The sequence below is a fragment of the Eucyclogobius newberryi genome, unplaced genomic scaffold (genome assembly GCF_026437365.1).
Source record: "Eucyclogobius newberryi isolate DKJ021-1_F unplaced genomic scaffold, fEucNew1.0.hap1 SCAF_4, whole genome shotgun sequence".
NCBI classification, from domain to species: Eukaryota; Metazoa; Chordata; class Actinopteri; order Gobiiformes; family Gobiidae; genus Eucyclogobius; species Eucyclogobius newberryi.
Genome location: NW_027316056.1, coordinates 18013016 through 18022659, shown reverse-complemented (window position 1 = coordinate 18022659; position 9644 = coordinate 18013016). Strand labels below are relative to the sequence as shown.

At 40.8% G+C, this 9644-nt stretch overlaps 1 protein-coding gene across 1 annotated transcript in view; it reads left to right on the top strand.

The window, feature by feature from the left end:
- Window positions 1-9644, top strand: part of xylt1 (xylosyltransferase I) — a 78272-nt gene that overhangs the window by 31364 nt on the left and 37264 nt on the right. The gene's annotated exons all lie outside the window — the stretch shown is intronic.

Below are 9644 nucleotides of genomic sequence, written 5' to 3'. Positions count from 1 at the left end.
CAGAATGTGCAGTGTTTGACATGGAGTTGTGACTGTGGGATAGTATTTTCATTATTATCATTATTTAGTTTGTCCCACTTAAAGTATTTACCACATTACTGTTTCATTGTTTGATTTTCTTTCTTTCTGCTGTATAAAAATAATTGGGCTTTACAAAAACAAATGGAATTGAATTGAAATAATTGTGGACTAAAATACAAAACAAGTAAAGAACCTTTGAGAACTGTACTTACAAATGTATAATAGTTACATTAAAGGTCTCCCTCGAACAGTGCTATAGTACATATTGTATGAGGATTTTTGTTCTGGTCTCTGATAAATATTCAGTTACTCCAACATGCCTGAGGTATCCTGGGTGCTCCTCTCTCCCCCCTGGACACTCTCTCACTTATGAATATTTGATCTGGTCTTACATTGTGGGTGCCCTGGTGGTCTGAGGGAACAAGTTCACGTGCTCTCTCGTGGTTCTCCTGTATTCGTCCTCCTGCTTAATTAAACCTTGAACAGTTTGTGTATTTTGCTTTCTCGCAATCTCTTGTGAATGTAAACTGTCCTCTACATAGTTTTACATGTTATCTCTGCCTCTCGTACAACAGAAAGACCTGCTTCTGCTGTTGACACTGCTGCTGCTTCTAATATCAGTAATACACAAACTTCTACAGCAGCACATTGTACTTTAATTTATTGCACTATAACCAAATAAAAACATAGTGTTGTCTGCATGAGTCACCAGCCCAGTGGAAAACCATAACCTCATTACTGCTTGTAATTAATAGGTGCGTTACATTCCCAGAGGAGCTTATCATGAAATGCAGTCAGTCAGAATCAAGAGGTTTAGAGTACGTTTTATGGCTGACAAAATATTCATGACTTCAGCTAAAAAAAAAAATTTAGAGAAGCTTTGATTTAAGTAATTACATGTCCAATTACTGGTTTGGGGTTAGAAAACATCAGATGGTGGGCTGCAGATGATTTAGTTTATTATTATAGACCATGCTGTTGCTAGAATAAGATACATGAAGCATAATGTGTAGTTAAAAGTGTAAATGATATGCATAGAATTGGGGATGTCTGGAGTTTCCATTACATATTTTTGTATTTATGTTACTTCCAAAACCTGACTTATATTTTCTGCAATTAATGACTTGTCTGTAATAAATAATAATGCATTGCATGCTCAATATCTTCTTTCTCAACCACCAGAGAATTTTTGTGTTTTAATTAAAGAAAAGCTTCTCCTTGCATTACAGGAAAATAGTTATTTATAAAACCTTTGTGGTCAATATGGATTTTGCACTTCTCTTTTTTACACAGAGAGGAACTTCTGGCCTCCAACCCTCCTGTGACTGCTGCAGAACTGAAACCAAACCCTCTGATACCGTTCAACTTGGTTTTGCCATTATGTCCCAAAAAAAAACACCTTACACTGTGATTGGAACTTCCATTGAGACATTCGGCGAGTGAGATATCTTAAACAGTCCAGTTTTGGTGACCTCTGCGTTGGGGTCATGTGGGGTCACCGCCTGTCACATGAAAGGCAAACTAACTTAACATCACACTGCTACCTTTAAACTACCCGAGTAAGCAAATAAAAGGCAGGAAAAACTAAATTAACAATGAAACAGTACATTTTTCGTCTATCACGTGTAATTATTTAGCATGTTTTACAACTTTATGTCCCTTTTTCCTTTGAATATAGTTCTTTTTTAAGGGATTCTGGTTAAGGTTTACTGATTCTGGTGAGAAAATTCAGCCTCTGCATTTGACCCATCTTTCAGTGTCGCCGGGGCAACCTGTCAGGAGCAGTGGGGACCTATCTCCAGATCTCAGCCTGGTCAGGACATGTTTAGCTAGAAGACTTTTGCATGTTTTAGGTTATGTGTTGAGACTTCTACCACTTTTAGTATTATCGCTCAAACACAAATATACTGTGTACTCAACAGAGAGATGGCATATACTGTAGGCTTTTTCTCATCATGGGGTGTTTCTGCTTGGCCCCCTCCCCCTGTGTGTCCCCCACACACACGCATTCTATTCCTGTTATTATTCCTAACCCTGGTCTTGGGAGGGCCCCTGTAAAAAGTTTGTGTTTCTCTCAGACTCCTATAGATCAGCTGGTCCAAACACATAGTAGGGTCCCTGTGCTGTGCCCCCATTCAGCAGCAGCTCATGATGTTAGGGGGAAATCTCCTTCATCTCTCCCCCTCCCCCAAAGCTTTTTTTTTTTTCTTTTCATGGCCGTGGTGAATGGAATTGCATGGCTGTGCAGTTCAATCACTGTCAAGTGCAAATAAAAGGGGTCTCTTGTGCAAAAATTCATGATTCACAATTGATTAAATAGGGGTGTCATTTCGTGGCTGAACAGGGAGGTGAGGGCGAGGCGGGGAGTGGCGGGTTTTGTGCCCCGGTGAGATATGGTGCAGAAATAGTCTGGTGGGGCCCATTTAGAGTGGGAGATGTTAAAATAAGAGGTGGCTATAAGGGAAGGAGAGAATGCTATTGCTCACCATCGTCATGCTTGTTAGGCCCTTCACAGAGTTCAAACTGCCCCCAGAAGCTTCCAAAGTGGAAACACTGGTCTTGGAGCATGCGTGAGGATTAAGCCTGTTTGATACCAAAATCTTATAACTGGGTTAATCAAGAGGATCTTCTGCATTGGCAGCTCTTCATGCCTCTTTTTATCCCTTTAACTTGCATCAAAGCAAAAAAAATATGCTTCCACTTGGTGCTGCCAACTGGGTATAAAACTATGTCTGCTTTTGTGTTTTAGTGTATAAAAATGAACCGTATATACAAGACAAATGACTAAATGTCTTGCTTATTTCTGCTATACTCAAGCCTCTCAGAAAATCCTATGCCATAAAAAATGTCTCTATTGAGTAAACTAGAACACATTTATTTTTCATGTCCTTTCATCCAGAAATATTCATCAATTTACACTTAATATATTGTAGATGTATTGCGCCATCCTTTTTAGTGTATCTACGGTATATTCGAATAACCCTTTAGTGTTTCGCTAAAAGCTCTCTTCTGATTTCTCCACAGAATAGAGATCACACTACAGTCTAGTGAGTGAACATGGTGCATATTGGCTTGTATTAATAATCCACACAAGCTCAGGACAGACAGACAAACCAGCTCCAGTACCACACGGCGGACCTCGGGGATTTCAGTTCTTGTACACTGTTGGGCCACAGTAAATTTGAGAGGGTTATTCAAGGCTGTTTCTCAACTCTGTTTCTCCTTAATCCAATTTAGGCTAAAGTCCCCACAGGGAATGAACGTGATACCCCCTTGCTTACTGTACTTATGGCCTTCGCATTTCCAGTAACAGCACACACATCTCAACAAGAACTACACCGAATTTTAATCCACAAAGATGCTTCTTCCTTTTTTTTCGTGAAATAGATCAAACCATAGATACAAATAGCCCTCCATCAAGTATATGGCTTCCAAACTGCTTTTGGGCTTTATTATTTGTATAGTGGTAAAAGGAAATTATCCAAAATGATTTGGTAATAATGGCATGTAGCCAACCTTCTATTGCCACATAACGGTAAAATATATTTAGACAGCAATGTTATGGAGGAGATTTAAATAATAATGCAAGTTTGAATGTGGGGACAACTTGGCCCCAAAAGGAACAGTTTCTAGTTGCTTTTTAATATAAAATACAGAAGTCTGGGCTTTTTTTGACACTTCCCAGAATACACTAGGTTGCATCTGTAGATTTTATTAAAATGTAAAGCTTTTAAACCAGTGGAACAATGCTAGCTGTATGTGGAAAACAGGCCACTCAAATATCCCTTTTACTGAGCTGAAATTGTGGAGTCATTTTGGCTGTGGGTCTGTCGTCTATAGGTGTCTGAGCAGCTCTCACTCACAAACACACAGACTAGTGCCTTTAAGCTCTGACTGGGACGTCCTGTCGCATGGCCCACAACAAGAGGCTTGTGTTCAAACCAAACCAGGAGCGTTCATTCAGAAGCACTGCTAATCGGCTGTTTGTGCCTGAGTACACGTACTGTTACATTACTACATGTGACTGTGGGACATTCCTGCAGATTTAGCCACAGGAAAAGGCAAGATTAAATGAATTTTCTGGATCAAGAAAAAGAAAATAAACAGGAACATTTTTGGGATACGCGTGAATGTATGGAATGGATTTACACATACAAAATGTGTTTGAATTCTTTCTGTGTGTGCATACATTTGTATTCTTTGTTTTCTTGTTACTGAGGTAGAAGGTGATTAAAGTCCATCATTAGCCTTAACTAATCTTAGTTACTGGACCGATACTTACTGCATTAACAGACCATTGTTCAACTGAAAAGTAATTAAATGTACACATTATTTTTGAAGTTTGTGAGTGAGAAGAATCCACTGGCTGAATACAAGATCTGCATTTACAACCCCCTTTGTCAGAGTTACAGGTATAAGAATAACTCTGCCACTTTAATATTCAATTATGAACTGGCATAAGTACCAGTTAGGGATGTTGTGAAATGTTTGTGTTAGGATTATAGTGAGAAGAACTCCCTGTCATAAATTGGTTCCCAAAGTGCATCGTGAGGCATCAGCTGGAGGTCACGAGATGATTTGGAAAATGTTGATTTTATAATTATGACACTGTACTCTTTAATGTATTTTCAATTGAAAGCAATTGATGACAATTGAATTAAGCAGGGGCAGTTATTTTAGGGGTCCCCATCTGAAAAGTTTGGGAACACCTCCTTTAGTATTTGACCAGCATTAGTAATTAAATCTTTCTGAATGATAAAGTAAAGTAATGTGACATAAACAGATGGACAAAAAAAACAGCACGTAACGTTTTGGATTCGAGATTGAAATGAAATTGGCTTTGCTGGTAGTATAAAAGTCAACATGGAATAATAAATGAGTTGCCCCTTTGGATGTAGTATTTTTCTTCTTTTTTTTAAACAGCTCTTTCTCGATTTCTAAAATACACGCCTTAATGCCATTGTAACAGTAGTGTCTTTTAACATGGAATTGATCCCTGCCCTGCTGTTTTCCTCCTAGAGGTGCCTGCTCCGTCCGTGTGTCCTTCTCCGTGTCTGAGCAGATGCCGCTGTGCTCAGAGTGAGAGGGTTCATTCCACTTCATTAATCTGAGCTCGTTAGCCACATGTCGACGGGCTGCGGCCAGGTGACTCATCTCCCACACTGTCCACCGCTCACTCGACTGGACGTAAAGGCTGTGCAATCCTCATACTTCTCTTCTGTGATGTACTGATAAGTAAAGTGTCACTTACAAATAAGGGAATCTAGGGGGTGTAGCTGTTGTGAGCCGTATTAAACATGCAAACTGTCAGAAAATGCTTGAATTAGAATGAAATGTGTTACGCACATAATGTGACATGTAGGATTCAGCTGCCATTTTTGCATAAATGATAATAAATACGCTGCTCGCTACCGTTAACTGCAGCTATCCATAGGCTTGGCCAACATAATCATCCGGCGGAACAGCACTTTGTTGTGATGACCTTTATGGTGACCCCCAGAGTCAGAATCAAACACACAACTTTGCGGCTGCAGCCTGGCAAACTTACTATCCTCTAGTTTTTCAGTCATTTTAGATATATTACAATTTAACATGTCCAAAATATGAAATAACGAGTCTGCCAAATAACAGAACTAAAACATATGTCTTCTTTAAACACAAAAAAGTATGAGGTTGTATTTTGTGACAGCTTTTTTACAACACGTGCATGTGGACATTTTCAAATAAAACAAACTTTTTTATCATGTGTATATGTGTTGGTATTAGACACATGAAAATGGCAACACAATTTTGTATGACCAAATTTAGTTTTGTCCAAAAATGTACAATCAGAGTTGAGATATTCCAGAAGTAAGACGCAGCCACACACGGTCCCTTATCTGCCGCTGGCCCTCAGGAACGATGTGTTTTAGCTGGAGCAGACCATGGGGGACCAGGTGAAACTGATATGGCATCTACCAGGGGAGCGGAACAATAAGTGGTGGCATTAGGGGGTGGGTCCACTCAAGCAGTTCTCTCCTTTTTCCTAGAGTCAGGGATGATACAGGGGACGGGGCAGGCAGAGGTGGGAAAGAGGGGGGCAGGTGCTGAGAAGGATATATGTATTTTTCTGCACTGCACTGAGGCAAAAAAAGAAAAGAGGGACAGAAAAAAGGGAGAAACAGAGAGAGGACAGGTGAAATATTCCCCTCTGTGTGCAGGAAATAAGGGTGCAGCTTTGGGTTTGAGGAATGGACAAGACCATTCCCGGAGGAGAGGGGGGCTAACTCCCTTCAGGCCTCTCCCTAAATGCACCTTTCACTGATGGATGATATGAGCATTTACCGGTGCCTTTTCCTCTCTTGTCAGCAGCAGAGATATGCCAGGCAGTCCCGGTCCGCTCCCCGCCCCTTCTCTTCTTTTGGACTCCCCCAGGAAAACATATTCACAGTAACAATCAATAGCATCCCCTGGCTCCCTGCCCTATCTCCCACAACCATTCATCCTGCGGTCCAATCCTGCACAGAGCAAACCCATATTAAAGGCACACGCTCACTCAGGTGCACATAGGGAGGGGACAAGGGGGGACAAGGAGGGACATGGGAGGTAATGCCTAATTGGTAGTAGCAGGTTGTTGGGGGTTACTGTCTAAAACCTGTTTATACAAGAGAACGTTTCTGAGCAAACAACAAATATTGCTAATTTCCACTTCATAAGCTCAAGAGGCTGACTGCAACGGTGATAATTTATTTGGATCAGCAGCATCTCTCTGAAGATTTGCACTCCTTGAAAAATATTATTATTCCACTACTTGAGGTGAAGTCAAAAAAGGAGGCTTAGATATTTGGCAAGGTTTGGGCTTTTAGCATCCCATTAGTTGATACTGTAAATAATAGAAGACAACTAATTTCAGTATCAGAATCACTTTTTTGCCACTGTATCAAAAACTAGGAACTTGCTTTGGCATTAAGGTGCAACAATGTATAATAATAGTAGCAAAATATAAAAAGAGCATGCATAAAATAGTATAATTTACAAATAAAATAGACAAAGTTGGTCAGAATATTGCAAAAAAAATGGCAGTATTCTATTATTGTAGAAAATTGACTTTATTGTTAACTTGAGGTGTATTAACCAACTCTCGATATATATAGAAGGACGATTTAACTGTTCTGCTTCTCCAATGAAATGTTAACAAAGCAAATGGATGACCCCCCTCCAGAAAAGTTATTGTTACTTTGGATTTGGCAGTTGAAATGAGTTTGTAGTGTGTAATTACTGCGCTTTACTTGGAGGTATATGGTATCCTTTTTAATCAAGGTGGATTTGTTCCACAAAAGCGACTCAGGAATATTGCGTTGCAACATTAGCTCACATTGGCAGTTTTCCAATTAAATCCTTTGTACTTCCACATTCCACACAAGGAAGAGTCGCATTCGTCCAGGACAACTCACAAACTGTCTCGTTTAATTTCCCTCAAAGACTCAAGCAAGTGAATGTTAGAAAAAGGATTTCTGCCACGTATGCTCTCCCCCAAACTCATTTTACCTCCGCGAACATGACGAGCAGCGCGCGGATTAGAGCGCTAAAGCATTCCCTTTGAAAGTCGGCGTGTGGGGATTTCTTTTTAGGTGATCACTGGTATAAGCAGCTGTTACACGCCGGATTAGCACGTTCTGTCATTCACACAACATGCTCTGTCTAAACTGGCAGCAAGTTAGAGAGAAGAGAGTGGGAGACAAAGTTTGGGTGGAAAGTGCACGAGCAGATCTCTGATGCAGAAGCACTTTATGTTGAATACCATCTCGAAGAAATAAGATATGTATTTTTATTTAACTGCTGTAAATAAACACTGGTCTAGACTAAACCAGGACTAAACCAGGACTAAACCAGGACTAAAACCAGGACTTAACCAGGAACTCAACCAGGACTAAACCAGGACTAAACCAGGACTAAAACCAGGAACTAAACCAGGACTAAACCAGGACCAAACCAGGACTAAACCAGGACTAAACCAGGACTTAACCAGGAACTCAACCAGGACTAAACCAGGACTAAACCAGGACTAAACCAGGACTAAAACCAGGAACTAAACCAGGACTAAACCAGCACTAAAATAGGACTAAACCAGGACTAAAACCAGGACTAAACCAGGACCAAACCAGGACCAAACCAGGACTAAACCAGGACTAAACCAGGACTAAACCAGGACTAAACCAGGACTAAAACCAGGAACTAAACCGGGACTAAACCAGGACTAAAATAGGACTAAACCAGGACTAAACCCAGGACTAAACCAGGACTAAACCAGGACTAAACCAGGACTAAAACCAGGACTAAACCAGGACTAAACCAGGAACTAAAACAGGACTAAACCAGGACTAAACCAGGAACTAAACCAGGACTAAACCAGGACTAAAACTAGGACTAAACCAGGACAAAACCAGGACTAAACAAGGACTAAACCAGGACTAAACCAGGACTAAACAAGGACTAAACCAGGACTAAACCAGGACTAAATCAGGACTAAAACCAGGACTAAACCAGGACTAAACCAGACGATCTAGTTCTTAATCTGGTAAAAATTAGGTCCAGAGCCAGACAATAACGCTGGGACTGAACCTAAATGTAAAAGACCTCTGAACTCTACCTTCATCTCAACCATGCAGAAGTTTCAGTTATACGTTTTCAGTGGCCTGGTAGTAAAAGAAAGGAGAAAAAAACAATAGTGGACAATGTAGAAGACATCCGTGAGCCACGTAACCCACTTTAAGACTTCCTAACAATGTGATTTATTGTTCTGTTTGTTTTGTCCTGTGTAATATCAACCTCTCTTGTCTGTTGTGTCAGCCCCTTCCCTCGTAATTGCGCCGGTACAAGGTGTCTGCAGAGAGGGCAGCGTGATGGCTTGATAACAGGCCTGGCTTTAGGGGTTGCACAGTTAGACATTTCCATGCTGAGTGCTTCCCTGTTCTACAATTGCTGCTCTCTTCACTTCACCTGCACAACCCTTTTATTGCACTTGTAACACCATGGCCTTTTCCCTCACCGTGCATCTGTCTCATAAAACGGAGAAACACATTGCGGATAGTCGTAATTTAACAGCGCTATCTCCCCCCTATAGTGTTATAAGTTGCTTTTCCCATTTGATGCACTGTTGCACATTTTGGCCACGGCAGCACTGTGCTTTTTACAACGCAAGAACTCGTGTCTTGTATCACACCCGTTGTCTTGTTTTCCCTCTCTCTCCCGTCTGTTTTTTTTTTAATGTGCATTCATTTATTCTGGCATAAAGATTGTACACTTTTTTTCTTATGCACACACACAATTTTCTGACATCTTTCTTCTGACAAGCCTCAGCGCTGCAATTTCTCCAGCACACATCACATAAAGCCATATTCTGTCCTTTATCCCTTCTTGGTAATCTATTTACAGACTGCTGGGCCCATTTGAGGCAGAATTTAATTGAAACCGGTGCTAATCTGATGATGGCTTGAAGTGGCAGAGACCCGAGCGTTGCCTCACCTCCTGCACCTTGTAACCGCTCAAACTCTATACCTCGCTACTTCATTTCATGGCTCACGGTTCGATGCGGAGCTGGCCGTGCACACATGCCACATTGATTGTTAATCCGACATTTGATA